General features: G+C 45.2%; 1 long non-coding RNA gene across 2 annotated transcripts in view; it reads left to right on the top strand.

Annotated features, from left to right (window-relative positions):
• LOC122464656 overlaps positions 1-20444 on the top strand; it is a 35037-nt gene extending 14593 nt beyond the window's left edge. Inside the window, exon 3 of one of the 2 annotated variants that reach the window (XR_006288886.1) lies at positions 17066-20444. This is a non-coding gene — a long non-coding RNA (uncharacterized LOC122464656). Of the gene's footprint in view, positions 1-286; positions 447-17065 lie in introns of those variants that run through there. The other variant, XR_006288885.1, reaches the window with a different exon arrangement.
• Positions 20445-23853: the final 3409 nt, after the last annotated feature.

The raw sequence follows: 23853 nt of genomic DNA on the forward strand, positions 1-23853 counted from the left end.
AGATAAGCTATTACCAGCAGGAGAGTGGGGTGGGAGGAGGTATTTTTTCATGCTTTTTGTGTGTATATAATAAGATCTTTCCACAGTGTGCATCTGATGAAGTGAGCTGTAGCTCACGAAAGCTTATGCTCAAATAAATTGGTTAGTCTCTAAGGTGCCACAAGTACTCCTTTTCTTTTTGCGAATACAGACTAACACGGCTGTTACTCTGAAACCTGTATATGTTATGTTCATGTAACCCCTTTGGGGTTTAGAGAGCATGGCACCTTTCAGTTTTTTTTTCTAGTGGGAAGGGGGAGCAGTGAGAGACAGGAGGGAAACTCGGGAGTGTGGCTTTGGAGCTTTGGGGAAGAGAAGGGCTGCAGCCTGCAGGCCCTGACAAAGTGAAGCAGCAGAGATCCTGCCTGAAGCCTGGGAAGGACAGAGCGACCTATCTGGGACACCCCAGGACAGGAGCCAGGAGGAGCACCGTGCCAGGGAGGAATCGCCCGAGAAGGACAGGCCGGAGCTGGACCCAGTATCACTGCTGCATGGGGCTGTGAGTACTGGGGCTTGTGACTGCATTGGGAATAAGGAGCGAGGTTGTTAGCTAGTTAAGTGGGGAGGTGGTCGCTCTGTGTGGCTTTGCAGAGAGCGGCAGAAGAGGGCACCAGAGGGGTTTGTTGGGAAAAGTTTACTGGGGCTGAAGACGACCAGGAGGAGCACCCAAGACTTACCACTGCACTGGAACTTTGCTTAGGACTCCTAAACTTTGTGTGCAGATACATTGCTTGGTGTCTGCCCTGTCAGACTGTGCTACCACTGGGCCTGTGGGGCCTTGGTTTGGATGCAACCCTGTTCTACTGCTCAACCTATATTTCCTCTTGTTTTTTTCTTTTATTTCTTTGTAAATAAATATTTTCCTTTGTTATATTCATTGTACTTTTTCTGTGTGTGTGTGTGTTTACTTTGGGTTTGGAACAGGTGTTCCTGGGGTGGAAGGAATTTTTCCTGCTGTATTCCTGCACGCACCGTCTCTTGACCAGAGCTGCCTGCACAGCAGACTCCATCTTGGCCACGAAGGCGCTAGTTACACTTGGTGGTTCGTATGGGGACTTTGCAGTACACACCTGTACGTTACGTACCCTGGGCTCTCCTTCACAGAGCAAAGAAACTCCGCAGTGACTTTCATCTCAGTTAAAAAAATATTTATTTGCAAAGGAATAAAAAAAAACCCCAACAAGAAGGGGAAATATAGGGGGAGCAGTAGAACAGCGCTGCATCCAAACCAAGGCCCCACAGGCCCAGTGGTAGCACAGTTTGAGAGGGCAGACACCAAGCAATGTATCTGCACACAAAGTTTAGGAGTCCTAAGCAAAGTTCCAGTGCAGTGGTAAGTCTTGGGTGCTCCTCCTGGTCGTCTTCAGCCCCAGTAAACTTTTCCCAACAAACCCCTCTGGTGCCCTCTTCTGCCGCTCTCTGCAAAGTCACACAGAGCGACCACCTCCCTACTTAACTATCTAACAGCCTCCCTCCTTATTTTTAGTGCAAAGTCACAAGCCCCAGTACTCACAGCCCCATGCAGCTCTGGGCAGCAGTGATACTGGGTCCAGCTCCGGCCTGTCCTTCTCGGGCGATTCTTCCCTGGCACGGTGCTCCTCCTGGCTCCTGTCCTGGGGTGTCCCCGAAAGGTCGCTCTGTCCTTCCCAGGCTTCAGGCAGGCTCTCTGCTGCTTCGCTTTGTCAGGGCCTGCAGGCTGCAGCCCCTCTCTCCCCCTGAGCTCCAAAGACACACAAGGAGTTTCCCTCCTTTCTCTCACTGCTCTCCCCTCCCCCTAAAAAAAAAATTGAAAGAGGACATGCTCAATAAACCCCAAAGGTGTTATACTCGTGCATATAAATAATAGAACATACCTGTGCAAAACCAATTTGTCCTCAAGTTTTTGCATGCACAGGTGACACTGCACGCAAATGATTTGCACATGTATAGTTGTGTGAGCACAAACTCAGGCCATGTTTCTGGTTTTCAGAGGTTCTGTTTGTTGCCACAGAGACTCCACTGGCTTAAATGAAGCTACACCTGATTTACATCAGGGTGACCGAGAGCATAATCTGGTTTATAGACTCTTTACTACTGATGATAAGGCATGAACTAGAAAAGATGCAATTTAACTTTCAACATCTAGGTTGACTGTGCAGTGATGATGGTAGGAGAAGTGGGGCTGGTTCTCTAGGGCTTCTTCCGTGTGTATCATGCTTTACATCAGTTATAAGAGGTTGTAAAATGCCACCACATCAGAAGAACAATGATTTATAACCCATTAGCACAGGTGTAAATGAAGACAGTGGAAAATTAGCCCTGCTACATTTTTTAATTGAAATCTGATCTGGAGTCTCGGAGAAGCAATAATTATGGAAGCCCCTGCTGAAATTGTCACAGTCACTTTTCAGAGGCACTGTGCAATAAGATGGGGTTTAAAGTAAAGAGCTTTCTTTTCAATTTCTTTAACAAGGTAGGATCATGATGGCAAGAATACATGGAGGTTACAATGAACCAGGAAAATTCAAAGTATAGCCTTTAAAATAAAAATCTATAAAATATGCAGGGCCTGATTCCCTTTTGCATGTGCCAGTGAAGTAGATCGGGACTAATACCTCTAGAGTCAACAGAGCTCACCCATGTAAAACCGCTGCGTGCCAGAGACCTAGCATGTTCTTATGATTTCATGGTTTTGAAGCCTGGCCAGTTCTATAATTCTCCAGCCCTTGCAAAGGCAAACAGCCTGCCCCGCCCATCCTTTGATCTTCCATCCTATTATTTGTTTGGTGCCTGTGCCCTATTAGTTGACTTACTTTGGTATTAATTTGGCATAATTATTCAGACCCATATCTGATAAGAAATGGTGAGCTCTAAACAAAAGAATGCTTTTGTAAACAACAGAACAGTTTTTTTCCATTACATCAACAATGAAGTCAAGGGGGTGCTAGAAAAAAAGCAATTTGTAGGATAACTGTAGAAGATGATATAGTTACCTAGGGAAGTGGAAACACCATGCATTAGACCCTGATCTGGAAAGTTATGGATCATTTCCAGCAGACAACAAAGGTGCCTTCTATGATGCACTCACTTGAGACATGTCAGTAGCTGCCTTAGCAGTATATAGCTCAGCCCCCCATCTGGGCTAGGTGGTTAGTGCTGCAGTTCCCCAGAAGGAAGAGAAAATTATGAGGGAAATGAATCAAAGTCATTGAAGGTGCTAGTAGGAGTGTTGGTTGCCCTGTATACACTTTCTTTTGAATTATACAGTTACAGGCACTATTTTTAAAAAATTTCCTTCATTTTCAATGAGAGAAAATTGAGGGGAAATAAATTGACAATATTGTGCCATTCTCCCTGTCTGTCATAGCCATCCAGGGCCTAATCCTGAAGTCAGCAAAGAATGGGAGTGGGAGAGACACATATGATGATTAGTGTCATTTTTACTCCCCATCCTGCTTGGCACGTGTTACCTCAGGTCCATATTAACAGCTACCCTTGTCATCATGCATACATAATGTTTTGTTTTTTTATGAAAATGGTGCCCGTGGATCAGAGTTTAGCCCCAGGATTCGATATCAGGAAGTTTGCTCATGTTCACAGCTGTTTTCTCCCACATCACACCAGTTCTTCCCTTTTGGGCAGAGGTGCAAACTGAGGTTGCTCGAGCACACAGACGGTGGCAGGATTTGTTACCCCCTGGCGGCCACACCTTTCTTTCTGATTTCGTACACCCTTGCTGGTGTGCAAAATCTCTAAGTGTGCTGCTGAGCATCCCTTTGCGTAGGCTGATGCGTAGTCATCCCCCCATCTCATTTTTGATCCAGAATTTCCATGGGATTATGTTTTCCCACAAGCTTTCCTCTTCTGCCCGGCACATTGACACTGATTTGATTCCCGGGAGGCTGAGTCTGCTTCTGCAGGCTTTTTACACTAGTGTAATTCTACTTGGCCAGGAACTGTGGCTAACAAAAAGAAACTGGAGGCTGCCCCTCAAACATGGCTTAGGAAAATACTACAAAAAGACGAAATAATAAACGCAAGAGGGAGGGCGCTGACAGAACAGTATGTGTTAGAAAATATTATAAAAGCAAGAAGGCTCAGCTGGTTGGGACATGTACCCTGTATGGAAGATGGCAGACATGCTAAGCAAACATCAAATTGGGTACATGAGAGAGGAAAGAGAAAGCAAGGAAGGTTAAAGAAGAACTGATAGCAGCCAGCTGCACAGGATTTTGAATGTGCTGCATCATGTGGGAAGAAGTAGCAGAACTAGCGAGTGACCATAATCAATGGGGGAACTGGACGGCCCGATGTGTCAGCGGCACAGGATGACCTGGTGTCTCAGGGGAATTCCACTGATTTTAGAGGAGTGACTCATGATTTACATCACCGTGAGCTCAGAATCTGGCCCCCCTACTCTGGCTGACTAATAATGGGTTTCAAGGTTAGGTTTAACTTTGTTTAGACAATTGAAAACTGTAACTAACACTGCAAACACACTGGCTTTGTTTTTTCAAAAAAATAGATGCCGCTTCTGTAGCTAGGAAACATTTCCGCCCCCTTGTTCCTGGATAGCACAATTGTTCCCTTTTTGTTTGTCTGTATGCTCAGTAACGTTAGTACATAGGTACTTGTAATGAGAGGTTGCCCAAAGATTTTCAGTGATTTTTATTTTTCAAGTTAATAGCAATGATTTTCAGTAAGGGTTTAACTTTCATATGTGAAGGGTACTCAGAAGGATGCCCCGTAGCCTTTGTCATTTTGGATCTTTTATGTGAGTAACTGAGCTGGGGAAGAGCCTTGAATAACTTGCTGAGGAAAGAAAATGTATATATTTGTGTATAAGTGTGCGTATGTGTGTTTAAAACTCCTAAATATCTTTGTTGTCTTCGACATAACGCTCCTAGAATGCAGCTTTCACTCAACACAAATTGTAAAAAGCAAGGAAACAAGCAGTTGAGATCTGCTCCAGAGCCCATTGATATCGATGATCTTCAGATTAGGCCCTTTATGCCCATCATTCACCATCTCATCTGCCCTCCACTTCTCAAATTCAGCTCCCTTCCACCACTCCCAGGCCATGCATCATTTGTAAAGGGACTGGTCCGTTCACAAGAACACACTCTTGTTACTGTACAGCAGGCAGGGAACATGGTGTTTTTATTCAACTACATAACAAACAGAGTGGGGGAACCCCCCACTAAGTAAACAGTGAGTTAGGGAGGGGTGGAGAATGGCTCCAACCCATAATACTCCAAGTCACCCAGTTAAGCCCTGGATGATTACTTTACTACAATATCTCCATCCTCATTCTATCGGCAAAGTATCTACTGGAGTAGGCTTGGAAATAGTTGTGGTTGGGAAGGTCATGGGCCAAATCTTACTGCTGCTATAGATTGAAGTCAAGAAAGATGCTAGTAGAAATGTCGGTGTGCCTGTGATATAGTTCTTTCTTTTGCACTATTCAGTTATAGGCACTAAATTTTAAAATTTCCCCTAATTTTAAATGGTTTCTGTCCAGGAATTTCTCCCATAAGTCTCCAGATGTTGTCAGATTCTCTTCCGTTCAGTTCAATCTCTCTTCCACCCCATCCTTTCTTTCTTCCTAATTCATGTTGCTTTGCCCTTTCCTTAATTCTTTTTTTGGACTCTGCTTTATTGACTCCATGTATTGTAGGCCTGATTCTACTCACAATGGGAACTTTTCAATTGATTTTAATCAGAGCTGGATCAGGGCCTATACAGGGCCTTGACCCTCCAGTAAGCTCTGTGTAGGAGGACCCCTCTGCCCCCACAGAGCTCCACTGATTTCATTGGGACTCTGTCCATGTGCAGCTAATTGCATAATTGGGGAAATAATTCATAAAATGTTGAATCATATTTGTTTGTGTATATATATTTAGTTGAAATTTTGCAGTATATCCTGAGCAAACAACCTCCTGCCAGTATTGTTATGTTCCCATCTGTTTCATTGGTGATGTTGGTGATCAGTGCCTGGGTTCTGTTTAAGTCTGTATAAATAAAGCAGTGGCCTTTATGCTCAGCTTTGCTGTGGTTCTGCTTTAATGAACGCTATGTACCAAGTGGGAGGAGGCGGAGGTGGGCCAATACAAAAGTGCCTTTCATAGGCACACAAATTCTTCAGGTCTTTTCTGAGACGCAATTCAGTAACTTAGCTTTGACCTTGGGGAAACAAAGGCTCTGGCATGGTAGAACAGAAATGCTTCTCTGCATGTCGCCTGCATAGCTAAGAAAACACATGAATGGAAAGCGGTATATTTTAATCCATTTTTTGGTTGCATTATTGTGTGTGTGTGTCAGAAGGCTTGTTTGTTCCCTGATGGCTATTTTGATGTAAAAAGAGTAATGCTGTACTTGATTAAAAGAGAAGTAAGATCAGATTAGCAAACCTTGTTCCTCTGCAAGGATATCTGTGCGATTTCTGTGTTCTGAAACTCCATTATCAAGCCCTTTTCTTCTATGAATTTAAATTCAGACCATCCACTACTTTTTAATATCAACCTTTTCTGTATACTTTTGAAAGACAATATATTTGGGGGAAAAAAATCAATTATTCATACACATACACTGATATATGTGCAGGATATATGTATGCGTGTGTATAAAATAACAGAATTAACACACACTTAAAGCACAGCTAACTTTATAAATAGAGATCTATTAACTGTAAGCAACATTCAACATCATTGTAAGAGAAAACACTTGAAAGAAGTGAAATTCAAAGTTAAGGCTATAAGTCATGTTTGAAAATCAGAATTGGTCTGTAACTAAAATAAGTTTAAAAAAAACCCTAAGTCAAAAATTATGGAAATACAGCTCTTCTGCAGCACTTTATCTCTTATATAATGCGTTACAAAGGTGCCATCATTGTTCCCATATTAGAGATGAGAAAACTGAGGCATGGTTTAAGTCAGGGGTCTCAAACTCAAATGACCACGAGGGCCACATTTTTCTGGCCAATGGGAGCTTCGGGGGAGGTACCTGGAAGAGCGGCCATGCCAACACACAGACCTCTCTGCCCCACCCTCCCAGGTCCCAGCCGCTTCCCGGAGTGGCCTGGGGGCAGGGCAGGCAGGCAGGGAGTCTGCCCTGCCCCCTGTGCGCGCCGGGCCGGAGCTGCTCTAGGTAAATGTGGGGGGGCTCTGGGGAGCTGGTGGGCAGCAGAAAATAACCGGCCCACGGGCCATGTGTTTGAGACCCCTGGTTTAAGTGAATGACTCAAAGTGAGTCAGTGGCAGAGGCAGGAATAGGACCAAGGTCTTCATTGGATGTCACTAACCTGGAAGGTGTGGGAGTCCCTTAGGTAAGTCCAATGGTGAGCTTTGAAAATCAGGCCTGAAGTCTTGAATTTAACCCAGTATTCGACAGGGGACTAGTGAAGAGAATGGAGCACTGGACTGATGTGTTCTCAGTGCTCTGTATGAACGGAGCAGACAGGCTGCTGAGTCATGAACCAACTGTAGCTTTCGTAGGACCAGTGATTTCATATGTAAGGACAGAGAATTTCAGGAAGCAAGGCTGACGGTCATGAATGTGTGTGTAAGCTGGGGGATTTGTCCCACCATAGTAGGAGAATTTCTATATGTACACAGTACCTTGGCTGAACCGAGTGATAAAAGGATCTGAGTCCCCACCCTGATTTGCTTCACCCTGGTACCTGCCTGCCTTGACTTTCCCTCCCAGCCTTACGTGAACAGGACTTGCATCACACAGGGAGGACTGAGCCCAGGGGTTTCTGGGCATTTACTACAATCTTTCCGTGGGCAATGCTGGGCAGGGACGAGGGTGCCCCTACTGCAGGATATGCCTAACTCACTCATTCCCCTTTTAACCTGTGATCTCTGCAATTCACTTAAACACACATACAGTTTATTTACACCAAAACCCGTTTCTTGGCGGATCAAAGAAGACTTCACAGTGTAAGCAGTGGGAGGAAAAGGTTTGGGTGAGGTTCAATGCAGCATTCTCCACAGTGCAATAAACTTTTACAGTTACAACAAATTTACAGATCTGGTGTCTTCTTCCTGGACCTGGTTGTGCTGCTGTGAGGCTGCTGGTGTGACACTGCCCCAAGATAGGTCTGGGCTCTATGTGACAGAATCTAGGCTCCACCTTCGGTTCTGGCCCTCCTCTCAGGCCATGTCCTTCTCTGGCTATCTTGACTGGTGACATTCCCCTCGGGGGCTGGCACTTAATGCCCCCTCGACAGTCTTTGGGAAAGGGGTCCATCTCTTCCTCTCTCCCTAGACCAGTGCACACTGTGAGAATGGGAGACATCCCCCCACGACTATCTCTCCATCGCTCCTCTGGCTAAAGCTGCTGCTCTGGCTCCTTGGCTCTGGAATGCTGCTCGGGCTGCTGCACTCTGCTGTGGTAGCCCCAGCTCACGTGGAGGACCAGCCCTGGGTGCTTGACTCCCCTGTTGGCCTGTCTGCCCTGTAAATCTGCCTGACTTGGAGCACTGGCCTCTCCTTGTTGGCCCCGAGATCTGTCGGTCCCTGGATCCTGACTCCTCTTCGTCCCTTCCCCTTTCTCCTGGTATTGGGAGGGGGGCCAACCCTCCCCCCAAGTTTCAATAAGGGGCCAACAGCCCCTTTTACATGTGGATCCTGTGTCTAGATTTGATTCTGACAAGAGTGGCTGCTTTTTACAGGTCATAGATGGAAAAGGACACTTACAGTCCATGGTTATCTCTGTATATGAGGAAATAATGAGGAGTCCAGGTGGACACCAGAGCTGCAAACTGTCTTAGTGATCTAGGGGAGATGCCTTCCGTGAAGTGATGTTACAGACATGGCAAGTTCTTCAAAGTACTTCTCCCTCCCCTCCAGCATCAGCTCAGTCTTTCCAGGAACTAGCTACAGCAAGTTGCTTATTGTCCAACTGCTGTACAGATGCTGTAGGGCTGGGTGACAGTTTGTGTATTGCTGATATTTTAGTCCCTGCTGTTTCACGGTCATCCTTAGTAGCTTCATATGGAAGTGGCTGTAGCTGAAGTACTGTTGGGCAGATATTGCCTCTTTTTTGTTCTTATTATACCAGTTTGTGAGAGTAATAAAAAACAAGTGCACTGTGCCAAATGGTTTGAACCACATGGGTGATTCACCACTAGATGCCTACAGATCTGTGCATTGTGGTAGCAAGCCCGAATGCTTTGCTTCTTGACAATCCAGAAACAAAATGGGCTAGGGAACCTACTGCACTAACTAAATCTGGAGATATCTCTCTGTCTACCATATTAATTATTTCTGAAAACTGTGACTTCTTTCCCTTTAACCTTAGTTTCCTGAAGTTTAAATTTCTGCAGCTAATAATGTGTGCGCTGTATCATGAGTCATATCCCATATGCTGCACAATAATATCACATGTGAATGCAATATTATAGGCTGGCATATCTGAAGAAGACATCATCTTCTGAAAGTTGATTCTGCCCTTTTGCAGCAGAGCGTTCCTTATCTTAATGTGGTAGCCATCTTCAGCGATGTACTTTGAACGTATGTTGCTACAACAGATTGGGTATTTTCAATGACAACAGAATAATTTTTCTTTGAGGCCAGGATTGTAATTAGTTTAATGTCTACTAAATGCAGCCAACATCTGAACTAATCACTAATTCCTAAGCAACTTTGGATGGTGTTGGTACTTTAGGGCTTGGACTGAACCAAATCATGCGGAAATGGTTTTATTTAATTTTGCATTGCAAATATGAGTGTGAATTTATGATGAACTCTTCCAGTTTCCTCATGACTGATGCTTCACCTCAACCCAGTTATGTGTGCTCCAGATAATGGCTAAGCAGTATAATTATGCCAAAAAATTATTGTGCCAAATATTGAACTTTGATTAGAATGCAAAAAGATGTATTAAAATTGGCCTTTATTTAACAGAAATTGAAAAAAGAAAAGCCGTATCTGAAAGCGTCACACACATTGTGCGGGGATCATTTGTCGGGTTTGGGAGGTGAATGGTATTTTATCTCTCCAGCTTTGAAAGCGTACTCTTTACACTGTGTGTAAGTGCTGCTTTGGGGGCAGAGGGGAAGGGTTAATTTATCTGAAAGTCTCATGGCTAAAGTCAGACCTGCTGATCTGAAAATGTATTGCAAATTGTAGCTTGTAATAGGCCCAGTTCTGCAGCTGCTCATTGTGCTGAATGCCAATTGAAGTGAATGGAAGTTCTGTGCATGGAGAAGCAGCAGATTTAGTCCCTGTAGAGTCTTTCCCCCCAGCCCAAAGCCAACAAATATATAAAAATAGCCCTAGGAAGCACTGTGACTTGAGGACACATCTTTCTGAAGCACAATTCTGTTCCTTCTTCCCCCTTGCTTCCAAGTGCTAATGATTTACTGCTAGGCTGTACTAGCAGTTAATTACTGAGTTCCCCCACCCTCCTCGCTCAGCTGCTCTGAACAGCCCTGTGGGTAGTGGAGCCAAGATTCTACCCATTCTCACAGCGTGAGGGGTATCAAAAGATCAGAAGCTCGGCTTTGCACTAGACCTGCGTCCAGGTAGGCTCAACAAAGGCATATAGAGGTCTTTGCAGAGTAAGACAAGGCACAATCTAGCCCGAAGTGCACTGCAATACTCCCTAACCCTAGCCTGGTAGTGTATAGATAGAGAGTGGTATCCCTTTAAATAGTATGTGAGCCCTTTTATGGTTCTCACTGCATTCTGTGTGTTAACCACTGCCAGAAAACAGCCATAGCAATGGGTAGGCGTTTCGTGTTTGTATATATTTAGTAAATACGGTTATTTGGAACCTTACTGTGTGAGTTAATCACATGATTTCTGCAAGGAACAAAAGACACAACAGGCGAAGAAGATGGGGTTCTAATCCAGAAATACAGTGCGGGAGAGAGTGCTTGCAAAGGCCTAGTGAAAGTAAACTGCATCTTGCACCCACTGGGTCTGTGGGTAAACTGCTTATTTAGAAAGAAAACAATACCTTCTTATTCCTACTCTGCAGAAGTCCTGTGGAGCCCTTGCTGTGTCCCGCATGCGTCATTGGTCACCTTTGTGCATGTATGGGCACTTCCTTCGCTATGAAGTTTTTGAGCTTAGCAAAAAATAAAGACAGCCCATATAAAATATACTGTGCCAGGATCATATTTTGTCCAAATCAAAACTCAAAGGGCTCTGAATTAGGGCTATTCTAGAGCCAGATCTCAATGTTCCATCACTGGAGATGAAAGGTTTCACAGTTCCTTTTATTTGTCTTTTGCAGTTTCCTTTTTCTCGTCCTGCCCGAGTGACTTGGTTTTTTCATTTGTTTGGGGACAGTTTCAGGAATTTCTGCCTGACCAAAAGGGGATGGTGGGAACAGATGCAGTTACGCAATGTATAGCGGTGGCTGCTGCTCCTTTGGTAATAATACTGAGTGCTTAGGGCCTGATCCAAGGCCCAAAGAAGTCGACAGAAAGTATTGGAAGGAAGTCGTTTGTTTAAAGTGTGTGTGGAGAAAGACTTATTGGATGGGAGGGAGTTTAAGGCTATGGTATGTGGCATATGGCAGTGGTGGTAATGCTAAGGACTGGCAGATGGATGGGAGTAGAGGCTTAATTTTCCATTTCCTCACTTTGGCAGGTTTGTCATGTACATTATTTGTGCAGCTTCACCACTTCCCAACAAAGATTTTTGTGTATTATAATTTATATTTAGCATCAAGCATTTCTTTGGGGTGTATTGGGAAAACACTGTTTAGCGCTGGTTGAAAACTTCCCAAGGACCATTTAAAAAAAAAAAAAAAGTTGGCAAATAGCTTTTCAATGAAATAGAAAACTTCATGGAAGGCTTGCACTGATGTTAAAAATGTTCAGGCTTTACCTGGAAACTTGAAAGGTAAATATATTCAGTTTTAAGGTCGTGAACAATTTTTTTTCATATTTTGATTATAAACACAACATTCAAAGAAAAATGTCTATGAAATAGCCATTTTTGTTGAATTTTTTCACGTGGGTAAAAAAAATTCTTTCCCAGCCGGTTCTAGAATGGCTCAAGCCATTTTACAGATGAAAATCTGAAGCAGAAAGAAAATTGCTTGCCCAAGATGAGAGAGTCTGTAGCAGGGCCAGGAATGGAACTTTCCAGACTAATTCTCCCAAGTGCAGGTTAAGAGGAATTCCCAGTGAGTTCCGTATATTCTGTGGCTGAAGAATAGTGCCCCAGAACGCCTAACTCCCAGTCTGATCCCTTAACCACAAGACCAATATTAAGTGCACATGCGCAGTGCTTTAAAAACACATTAAAGAATGGGATAGCTTTGCCCATGTTATTCTCTATCATGCTAATATATACATCAATGGTACACCCTCAGCTCACATTCTGCATTGCATTTTGGTTACCTGTTCTCCAAAAGGATGGATTCAACATATTAAAGGTCCAGCCAGAATGAATGACAATGCTTAAGAGCATGATGGGAAGACTGGGTTTACATATAAGGAGGTGGGAAAGGAAACTGCCATATGAGGAGAGATTAAACAAACTGGTATCTTTTAGTTCGGTGAGAGGGGATAGAGTTTAGTTGACAGCTAATGCATCTTTGAGCCTGGCAGAGTTGGAGGCTGCAAATAAACAGCCTCAAAGTATGTAGGCTTTTCCAAAGTCTAGCTGGGGCAGAGACGCCTCTTCACATGCCTGCAAAGAGTCATGACTGACAGGTCCGTTAGCTGTCGCCAGCATTCTTAAGAAACCATGAGGATGATAGGTGCTTGTTTATTGTTTATTAACCTCTGTTTGCTTAGTATTGATACAAATAATGTGATGAGGAAGGAATACGTGGCCGGAGGTTTCTGACTAAATGTTTTAAGACAGTAAAGAAGATGGGATTATTAATATAAACCCTCCTCTTCTCCTCATCTGTTCTTTCATTTTATCTTGTAACTCATTTGCAACTTCTCTTCTTCTAGTCAACTGCAATTTCCCGCTCAATTTTTCTTAATGTTAGCCAAGATCTGTTACCTGTCACCTGCTACTTAGTGTTGAATGAGGATCCTGACACTGTTTTACCCCTTTCAATTAATCACCATGCTTTGATGATCCTTTTTAATCCTTGCTAACCCCAAGGCAATTTCAATCTGCTGTTTTGAGCGGTGATTAATGACTTTCTGTTCCTTCAGCCAGCAGGACAGACAAAAGAGAAATGAAGCAACCCAGCACAGATTTTCCTTGTAACTTTCCTTTACACCTCAATCATTTCAAGAAGAAAGAGAAGAGTAATGGATTTTTCACTGTTCTTCAAGGAACGCCAGCCACGTTGGTGCCCAGTGTTAATTACATGAAATATGTAAATGAATGAATAGCATCAAAAGAGACTTTTTCTGTTGTCAAGTGGGCCGGTGGCAAGACTAGATCCCTTTAGTGACTGCTGGCGGTGCTGACCATCCTCTTCTTTTCTTTCAAGTCTGGCGTTTTCCCTGACTTTAATCTGATCCCATCACGGAGTTGCATCACTGCAATGGTGTGAGCATTTGCCTGTAGATGTGCGGCTGTGAATTTAATCTAAACTACGGTGTTTTATAGGCTGCTAATCACTGCAACGTGTCAGTGCTGATAGTAATGCTTTGTGCTTCTATGAGATTCTCAAAGCACTTTACAGATTTACATGAATTTAGCCTTTACATACATTAATGAGTTGTATTACCCTCATTCATCCAGTCCCAGCACTCAATGGCTTGTATGAATCTGATTCTACACTGCAGTATTATACACTGATTATGACATTCTGCTTTATTCCTATGCGATGTGATTGATTCACATGTTCCTCCTCCTCCTCCTCTTCCTCCTCCTTGGGACAAAATCAAGATTCCACACTCCTCTTGTCTTCCCTTCTTGAGTAATGATCTGCCAGACTTTATTGCTCACACTGGACTGCGATTTGACACCTCACTTTGCCTTTTGTGTGTCCCAGATTGACTCATATATTTTCTACCACAACTGGAGCCACATCCATTCATCACTGTTTGTTGGATCAGGTAAATGTTAACCGTGCCTTCCTTCTCATTACAACCCGCAAGCCCAGGGTCTATTAATTCAACTCCTTCTATAGACCTGCAGGGAGCCCTCATGCTTTTTCTGGTCTATGTAAAGTTGGGTCCCTTCCTTGAATATTCACCAGTTAGTTCTGAAATTTGCTACAGTGTCCTGGCTTATGAGTAATGCGCACACACAGCAGTGTGCACTATTTATAGCTCTTGTATTTTCTTAGCTGCGTTCAAGACCTGTAATGCAGAGTTAACAGACGTGTGGGCCAGAAAACCAAATCTGCCTGTTTTTCTTTTAATTTCAATATCCATTTGACAGCGTAGGACGCTGCCAAATAATCCAATAGAAAAATTCCGGGTTCTCTTAGTTGTGTCTGCACTGTAGTAATTTGGATTGTGGCTCCTTCTCCATGGTACGTCCCAGAAGCTACCACCCCACGTCAGGTATTACTCTAGCCACTCTGTCAGGCACTCCTGTGATTGGCATTCTGCCTGGGGCTGATCAGGACAGTGCACAAACAAGGTGACACTGGGTGGAAGGAAGAAATCTTTGAGGAACTAGCTGGGATTCTCCCCTCCCATCTACATAGAATCATAGAATATCAGGGTTAGAAGGGACCGCAGGAGGTCATCTAGTCCAACCCCCTGCTCAAAGCAGGACCAATCTCGAACTAAATCATCCCAGCCAGGGCTTTGTCAAGCCTGACGTTAAAAACTTCTAAGGAAGGAGATTCCACCACCTCCCTAGGTAATGCATTCCAGTATTTCACCACCCTCCTAGTGAAAAAGTTTTTCCTAATATCCAAATTAAACCTCCCCCACTGCACCTTGAGACCATTACTCCTCGTTCTGTCATCTACTACCACTGAGAACAGTTGAGATCCATCCTCTTTGGAACCCCGTTTCAGGTAGTTGAAATCAGTTATCAAATCCCCCCTCATTCTTCTCTTCTGTAGACTAAACATCCCCAGTTCCCTCAGCCTCTCCTCATAAGTCATGTGTTCCAGTCCCCTAATCATTTTTGTTGCCCTTCGCTGGACTCTCTCCAATTTCTCCACATCCTTCTTGTAGTGTGGGGCCCAAAACTGGACACAGTACTCCAGATGAGGCCTCACCAGTGTCGAATAGAGGGGAACGATCATGTCCCTCGATTTGCTGGCAATGCCCCTACTTATACATCCCAAAATGCCATTGGCCTTCTTGGCAACAAGGGCACACTGTTGACTCATATCCAGCTTCTCGCCCACTGTAACCCCTAGGTCCTTTTCTGCAGAACTGCTGCCTAGCCATTTGGTCCCTAGTCTGTAGCGGTGCATGGGATTCTTCCGTCCTAAGTGCAGGACTCTGCACTTGTCCTTGTTGAACCTCATCAGATTTCTTTTGGCCCAGTCCTGTAATTTGTCTAGGGCCCTCTGTATCCTATCCCTACCCTCCAGCGTATCTACCTCTCCTCCCAGTTTAGTGTCATCTGCAAACTTGCTGAGGGTGCAATCCACACCATCCTCCAGATCATTAATGAAGATATTGAACAAAACCGGCCCCAGGACCGACCCTTGGGGCACTCCACTTGATACTGGCTGCCAAGTAGACATGGAGCCATTGATCACTATTGATTGAGCCCGACAATCTAGCCAGCTTTCTATCCACCTTATAGTCCATTCATCCAGCCCATACTTGTTTAACTTGCTGGCAAGAATACTGTGGGAGACCGTGTCAAAAGCTTTGCTAAAGTCTGGAACAACACGTCCACTGCTTTCCCCTCATCCACAGAGCCAGTTATCTCATCATAGAAGGCAATTAGATTAGTCAGGCATGACTTGCCCTTGGTGAATCCATGCTGACTGTTCCTGATCACTTTCCTCTCCTCTAAGTGCTTCAGAATTGATTCCTTGAGGACCTGCTCCATGATTTTTCCAGGGACTGAGGTGAGGCTGACTGGCCTGTAGTTCCCAGGATCTTCCTTCTTCCCTTTTTTAAAGATGGGCACTACATTAGCCTTTTTCCAGTCATCCGGGACCTCCCCCGATGGCCATGAGTTTTCAAAGATAATGGCCAATGGCTCTGCAATCACATCCGCCAACTCCTTTAGCACTCTCGGATGCAGCGCATCCAGCCCCATGGACTTGTGCTCGTCCAGCTTTTCTAAATAGTCCTGAACCACTTCTTTCTCCACAGAAGGCTGGTCATCTCCTCCTCTTGCTGTGCTGCCTAGTGCAGTAGTCTGGGAGCTGACCTTGTTTGTGAAGACAGAGGCAAAAAAAGCACTGAGTACATTAGCTTTTTCCACATCCTCTGTCACTAGGTTGCCTCCCTCGTTCAGTAAGGGGCCTACACTTTCCTTGACTTTCTTCTTGTTGCTAACATACCTGCTTGTTACTCTTAACATCTCTTGCTAGCTGCAACTCCATGTGTGATTTGGCCTTCCTGATTTCACTCCTGCATGCCTGAGCAATATTTTTATACTCTTCCCTGGTCGTTTATCCAATCTTCCACTTCTTGTAAGCTTCTTTTTTGTGTGTAAGATCAGCAAGGATTTCACTGTTAAGCCAAGCTGGTCCCCTGCCATATTTACTATTCTTTCAACACATCAGGATGGTTTGTCCCTGTAACCTCAATAAGGATTCTTTAAAATACAGCCAGCTCTCCTGGACTCTTTTTTTCCCCCCTCATGTTATTCTCCCAGGGGACACTGCCCATCAGTTCCCTGAGGTTGTCAAAGTCAGCTTGCTTGGGAGCCCTACACCGCAGATCAGGTTCTGGACATAATTAGCCACATTCACTTTTACACCACCCAGGCACTGCAAATTGACTTGAAAGCAAGTGTACCATGACACCCATTATAAGGCCCCTTAATTAAAGTGTAAAGGGGTCCTAGTGTAAATGAGAATTTGACCCAATGGTCTGTGCATTCATCACCTCTGTACTTGATTACTGTGGTTGTGGGATTCTGGGACTGACTGCGAGTGCAACGCTGAATCTCCAGCTTGTGCAGAATGCAGCTTTCTGCCTTGTCATGCACTTCACCTCTCTGCTATGCTGTCTCCACAGACTCTCCAGTTCGGTTTCATTGTCAGTCAGCTTTGGTCCCAATCTTCTTAGTCGTCATGGGGTCAGGACCTAGCTACATCCATTACCACCTCTCCATCCACAACTTGCCTAGCCAGCCGAAGTGCTGCTCAGAAAGCTTACAAAGCCCTGAACGACACGCATGAGAGTCGAAGATGGATTCTTCTCAGTCAGAGGCTTCAACTGTGGTTCAAGCTTCCAGAAGAGCTCAGACCAGTCCAGAGCCTGGCTGCTTTCAGACTGCAGGGCCCTCTTCTTCGACAAAGCAATTCCACCAGAACCAGCGCGATGAAGATTGATGGATGCTACAGAAAAGCCTGAGATGGACAAATATAATGTCCTGGGAAGATTCCCTTTTAATGGGCCATGTCTTTGGAACAATCAGACGTCAGAAAGCATTTGAAGGACAAAGTCAAGGGGTTGCCTGTGCACGGTGTGCTCTGGAAGCACAACCTGTAGCCCTTACTATGACCTGCTCGCACTTGGCAGCGTGAGTAACGTGGCCATACTACGGCTCCAAAAGGGCCGCTGAGGAGTCCCCCAGCTTGGGTGAGTCTCCAGCAGGTGTAGCCAGCTCTATACCGTCTCTTCTGGCTATGGTGGCATAAGCAGCATGCTTAAGCACATGTGGCCAGAGCACACTGCAGTAGCGTAATGCCTGTCTGGCATAATGGCTCTGTGGGCCCTGAGGCTGTTCTAAGTTACCCTGGAAGCCAAATCAGCCAACACCAGAGCTAGGGATTGGGGCATGTGATCGGGGAGCCCCTCTTGCTCTCTGTCACCCTCAGTTATACTGAGCAGAGCTCTGGCATGGAGCAAGATCTAGTTAAAAGAAGGGGTGTTGCAACAGTAGGCTACTTAGACACGTTTAGCTGCTGAGGACTGCTTGGTCAACTGCATAAAAAGTGAAAAGCAGGGGGAAAGGGTGCCGTCGTCAATAGTTATGTAAGCACAAGACATGGATGTGTTGATCTCCAATTTGCAAGCATTGTACAACATTGCCTGCTGGGGAATGAATGTGAATGGCTCAGGAACTGCAGAACTGGCTTGCCAAGACCCAGGCGTCTGCTCTGGCATCTGGTCTGACAGCCGATACGTTACATTCATCTGTGGTGCACGCTGGTGGCGTTGTGCAGCAGGAGTGGTGGGGCAGGCAGCTTCTCAAGGAAGAATAAACCCAGTGGGGCTAAGCGTGTGAGTCAATACTCTCCAGTGTGAGTCAGGATTATACAGCCCAGCCCACTGTGAGAGCGGAGACAAAATAGCCGTGCTGTACAGCCTGGCTTTGCTTGTAGCTGACTCTGACTGGGAACAGGAGCAGCAAACGGGGATTTATTTCTGAATATTCGTAGGTGCCATTAAAAAGCAGCCCATGCCACGTGTTAGCGTTTGACTTTGCCATAGTTTTGTTGGATTATTTCCTATCCCGAACCCAGGAAATCCAGCAGAAAAGTCATATACCACGGGGTAGCAAAGGCTGCTTTGTTTTTTAATGGCAGGCATTCTCGGTCAGCCTTTCAGGCACAGCCCTGGAATTTGTTGTAGTGGCACGGGTGCTCATTCCAGGGAAAATTTTGACCATCTCTGACAGAGCTGCATGAGGCACTGGGGGGCTGGAGTGTGCAAAGCTCTTCCCTGTCTTGCATGGCCTGCACAACAGCCTGTCCCGGTTGCAGTCTCTGTACTCGAAGGGAGGGCAGGAACTGCTCTTCTGTGTGCCCTTGTGGTGTCCCAGCACCTCCACGAGGAGCGGAGAGGAGCCTGTCCTTGGCACAGGCTCATAGAACGAGCCAGGCATGCTCACAAGCTGGTGTGGTAGCAGGAACTCTCCTCTGGGTTCCTCGGAGATTTGAGCAGAATTCTCCCCCTCCCGCTGTGTGCCTGGAAACCCCACCCCTTTCCCTCCTGGGCCGAATGATTTGTCTGAACCCGAATGAAGGGCCGTTCACTTTGGCTCTCCAGCTCTTCATTGAAGAGACTGCCCGCAGGGTGTATAGTAAGGGGTAGCTGTGGGAGCGCAAATGTCCTCTTCTTTGTACTGCAGTAGGATGGGCTTTGCAAACCCCCTATGGACCCCGTGGTGGGTGTTAGGCCAGAAAGAAAGGGCTGAAAAGGAGGCTGGCTAGGAAGAGATGTACAGTAATGGCCCTCATGTGGAAAGAGAAACTGGGCGGGAATCCAGAGATGAATTGGTCTGCTGCCTGATCAAGCCTCCCTGCAGGGGGAAGATAGGACCTGACTGGGACTACGTGGATGGACCTAGGACCTGCTGATGGTCGTAAGCCAGGCCACGGAAGAGGGTATGTCATCTGACAGGACAGAATGGGGATGGAGAGCTAAACCCAGAGGGCAGATGGACAAATAATCCCAGAGGGTCCGTGAATTACTCCGATCTGGGGCAAAGAGTCCTTTAGAGTGTGTGTTTTGAACTGAGACTCAAATCTCTGCTAGGGAATGAATTTTTTATGGTGATCTGACTTGAGGGCTGAGCCCCATCAATCACTGGAGTGGGTGGACACACACAGTAGGAGAAACTGAGGCAGAGAGCCTGCACCTGTGTCTCAAAGCCAGGAGGCATACCGAGGGTGGTGGCCTGATCCTATACTGTAATACCAAGATACCACGCTACGGTAGATCCTCTTCATAGGAGGCATTCCTGCTCTAAAGAGCTTAAAAGCTAAATCAGCAGGACAATGGGAGAGAGAAAGGGGCTACTTTTTATTCCCATTTAGAAGAGGGGCACAGAGATTAAGGGTAAGATATTTAGGTGCCTAATGCTTAGGCCTCATTGGAAACAATGGTAGATGGGTGCCTAGGTGCTTTGGAAAATTCCATTAGGCACCTATCTGTATCCTCAGGTGCCTAAATACTTTTCAAAATCTGGTTCTAACTGAGTGGCCCATGGTCACACAGAGAGTCTGACGGAGCTGGAAATAGCACCCAGATCTCCTGGGCCCTAGCTCAGTGACTAAACCCCAAGCCCATCCTTCCCCATTTATGAGCAATCTTAAATGGTAAAGGCCGGATTCTGCCAGCTGCAGCACCTGACAAAGTGGCTAGTCCAGTTAGCGCTATATTAATTTGGATGGCTGTTTATAAGATACATACCACATGTAATATTTATGTCCCTATAATGTCACCCTAGCCTCGCCCACCCTGCTATAAAATGACGTACCGGATGGCTGTTTGTAAGCATCAAGGGGTGTCATGCGATGAGAGTATGTGTGAATAACAGTCTGCTTGTATCTAATTTTACACACCATCCATTCCGGGCAAAGAATTCTGCTTCGTTGGTGTCCATGTGGGCTAGTCAGGTCTGATTAACCTCACCGTATGAGATTAAAAACCAAACACAACACCTCCCAAATGACCGTAAAGTAGTGAATGCTAGTACATCACATCACTCTCCAGTGACTGGCTTCGCAAACGTGCTTCAACTGATGCTCAAGGCTCTTGTGCTGGAGTTTAGTCACTTCACATTGCAAGCTGCCTCAGCACCACCCAGAAAATTAAGGCGAGAAAAACAAAACTCCCTCCCTTCGCCCCAGGGCGTTTCATCTCACATTTTGCTGCAATAGTGGGGACAAGGACATTCTCAGGATACTTCAACAGGGCCATGCCAGTGCCACAGAACTTGCCAAATGAGATGCAACATCATCAGCCTAAAAAAACCCACAACGAGGAATTCCTTGCAGTGCCATCCACAAGGAGCACAGCCCTTGGCAAGGGGGCAAGAGGAAAACATACTGTTCAGGCCTTGGAAACGTGGTCTGTGTCCCAAGTGTAGTGAAGCATCCCTTTTTTTTGTGGTCAGACATGCAACCTTCTCCTCCTGCCTGCCCCTCCCCGTCTCAGATCAGCCCTATGCTCCTACTCAGCTTGCTGACCAGTGGCTGGTAGGGAAGGCATGCAGGACCTGTGTTTCAGGGAAATTGAGGTTCAAGATCGATTCGGTATAGGGAAGAGGCTGATGCAGGCGTGCATAAGCGAAAGGACGCACCATCCAGGGCGAAGTGTCAGTCAGTGCAACCAAAACACGGGTGGCTGGTGGGCTAACGGTGACTCAGGGCAGGCCCAGAGGTTTAATAGTAGTTGTGACAAATGGACCATGGCAGACAGACACAAGAACTGGCGGGTCTGCATATGGCTGTGTAATGTGTCGTGAAGAGGGGCCCACTGTGAAGTTGTGGGGCTGCCTGTTGCCATTTTAACTGTCAGTTTGTTAGTCATGTGGGGACAAATCTAGTGCGTTCTCCAATGGGTGCAGCAGACCCCACCCCCAGCAGAAGAAATGTCATGCGTACGCTGCCGAGCCGGGGGGGAGGCCAGACAGGATTTAGCGGAGCCACCCAGCAATAGGCACGGCCTGTCTGGCATATAGCTCAGCGCTAGGGTGGCTCCGGCATGCCAACATAGCGAAGGGGTAGGTGGGTGGGAAATTACTACTGTGCTGGGGATAGTAGGGGAAGAGTGGGTGCCAAAGAGCTGACGCTACATCTGGGGGCGGGTAGGGCAGGGGGTTGTCACTTCATCATCAGTGCTGGGTTGGAGGATTTGGGGGCCTTGATTAATTTCATGTTGGCAACTGAGATATATATTTAGGCAGGCTATCTCGATTGTTTGTTTTGAGCTCTTATTGTTGGAGCTCATTGCAGCTTGTTTTGATGCTAAAATAACCTTTATTTATGTGTCACTTCCCTTTGAGCATCAGGTATCAGTGGCCTAGCAGGACCCTTAGTTAGCTGGACCAATGGGCTGTTTCTATCTATCTCATTTATGTAGATTTTTCATATTGTGCCATTACCATAGCATCTGTGCATTGGACGCTTTTTTGTTTAAATCCATCAAGCCCCAAGTGAAGAGAGATATTTTGAGTGTCTTGTTATAGTGAGAAAGCTCAGTTCAAGAGGTGAGTTTTACATATCGAGCTGACTGTGGTTCTAGGGTTGTGGTAAAATAACCTAATTGTGATGAGCTAGGGGCATGCATTTTGGAAACGGAGAGTGTTTTGTTATGAATATGCCTACAATAGTGTACGTTGGCGGCATCGATGTGCATTTTGTCTAATGCAGATCTCACCCTCTATCTCTTTAGCTTGCCAACTCAGGGTGCCACTTACCAGAGTATCTAGGTCCCAAAAACATTAAGAAAACCAGTCAATAAAGCAGGATGATAAAGGGATTATGCGCTTGCCATCCATTTGATTCTTGTGACTACAAAGGACTAATAGCATAAGACACGTAGTTAAATGTTGACTTGCAGCAACCCTGCTGTTCCAGCTCTGGGCCTCTTGTGAGCAGAGTCTGCCAAATGCTTATTCCCCAAGCACACTACCGATGTCTATATAAAGAATGGCTTTAAAAATAACACTTGTGTACTTATCTTAGATGATCTTATTTTTGCTATGGAAAAAACTAAATGTGAGGAATTTGTTGACACATAGTCCCACTGGAAAACATTTAGGAGCCTGGCACTATGTGCTTCACAAAACGCATTGCACACATCTTGATGATGATTTGTAAATCTATACAAAATGTATAAAATGAACTGGTTTGGTTGGTTTATGATTATAAATAAGCTAGTGAAGTATAGAATAATAATATCTTGGTAATATCATGGTAATATCTTCCTTACCACCATCTATTCCAGATAGAATGAAAACTGACTTTTTGTGCATTTTCCCCCCACTTTCATTGATGTGCAAAAACACTTGTTTAAGCATGAGACAAACTTATGGAAAATATGTAAATAGTATGTCTTTCTATTGTGCATATGTGAATAAGCATACAGACAACCACCGTGTATCAGACCTGTGGTCCAGCCAGTCTGGTATTCTGTCTGACAGTGGCAAGGACCAGCTGCTTCAGAAAGTGTTGCAAGAAACCCTGCTGTAGGCAGATGTAGGCGTGATGGGTTTAGGGTGACCAGATAGCAAGTGTAAAAAATCGGCACAGGGGGTGGAGGGTAATAGGAGACTATATAAGAAAAAGCCCCCCAAATCAGGACTTTCCCTATAAAATCAGGACATCTGGTCACCCTAGATGGGTTTGGGCTGTAAAACAGCGGTCTGAAAGAGCGGTAACATCTTTTCAATGACTACTGGTGAAATTCAAGCCCCGTTGAACTCAATGGGAGTTTTGCCATTGACTTCAGTGAAGCCAGGATTTATATGGTTAATTGAAATTGTTCCATTTCCTTTATATGAAGACTGAAGTGGGAGTGCTCTGTAAAACAGAGCTGTCTGTGTAAATAAATAGTTAATACATAAGGTGCTGTAGATGATTCTCAAGAAATATGCAGCATTGTTCCTGGGTTTTGCAGGACTAATAAAACTTCTTGTGCACAGTAAATGTTTTTTTGTGCATAGAGCTTTCCATGCAACTCTTAGGAATAGTATAAGCTGATCCCGAGCGAATTATTCTCTTAGCCCCTATAACTAGAGATTGGTTTAGGCCCTGCAACATGAGGTTTTATATCCCTTCAAAACTCTTAAAAATATGTACTAGTATAACTCTGGATATCTTGTTATCCATACACATCTAGTCTTTCTTTAAATTGTGCTATGGTCTTCGCCTTAATTTTAGCATGCGGCAATGAGTTCCACAATCTAATTGTGCATTGTAGAATACAGTTCCATAGGAGGTCACTGAGGCATAGAAGAATGAGTATGATATAAAGGTGATAGAGGTCTATGTCTGAGATGCTGCATTACTCATGACTGGCAGTCCGTGATTGATGTAGCTTATCCCAAATCTGCACTGATAAAACAA

Source organism: Chelonia mydas, chromosome 2 (genome assembly GCF_015237465.2).
Source record: "Chelonia mydas isolate rCheMyd1 chromosome 2, rCheMyd1.pri.v2, whole genome shotgun sequence".
Lineage (NCBI taxonomy): Eukaryota > Metazoa > Chordata > Testudines > Cheloniidae > Chelonia > Chelonia mydas.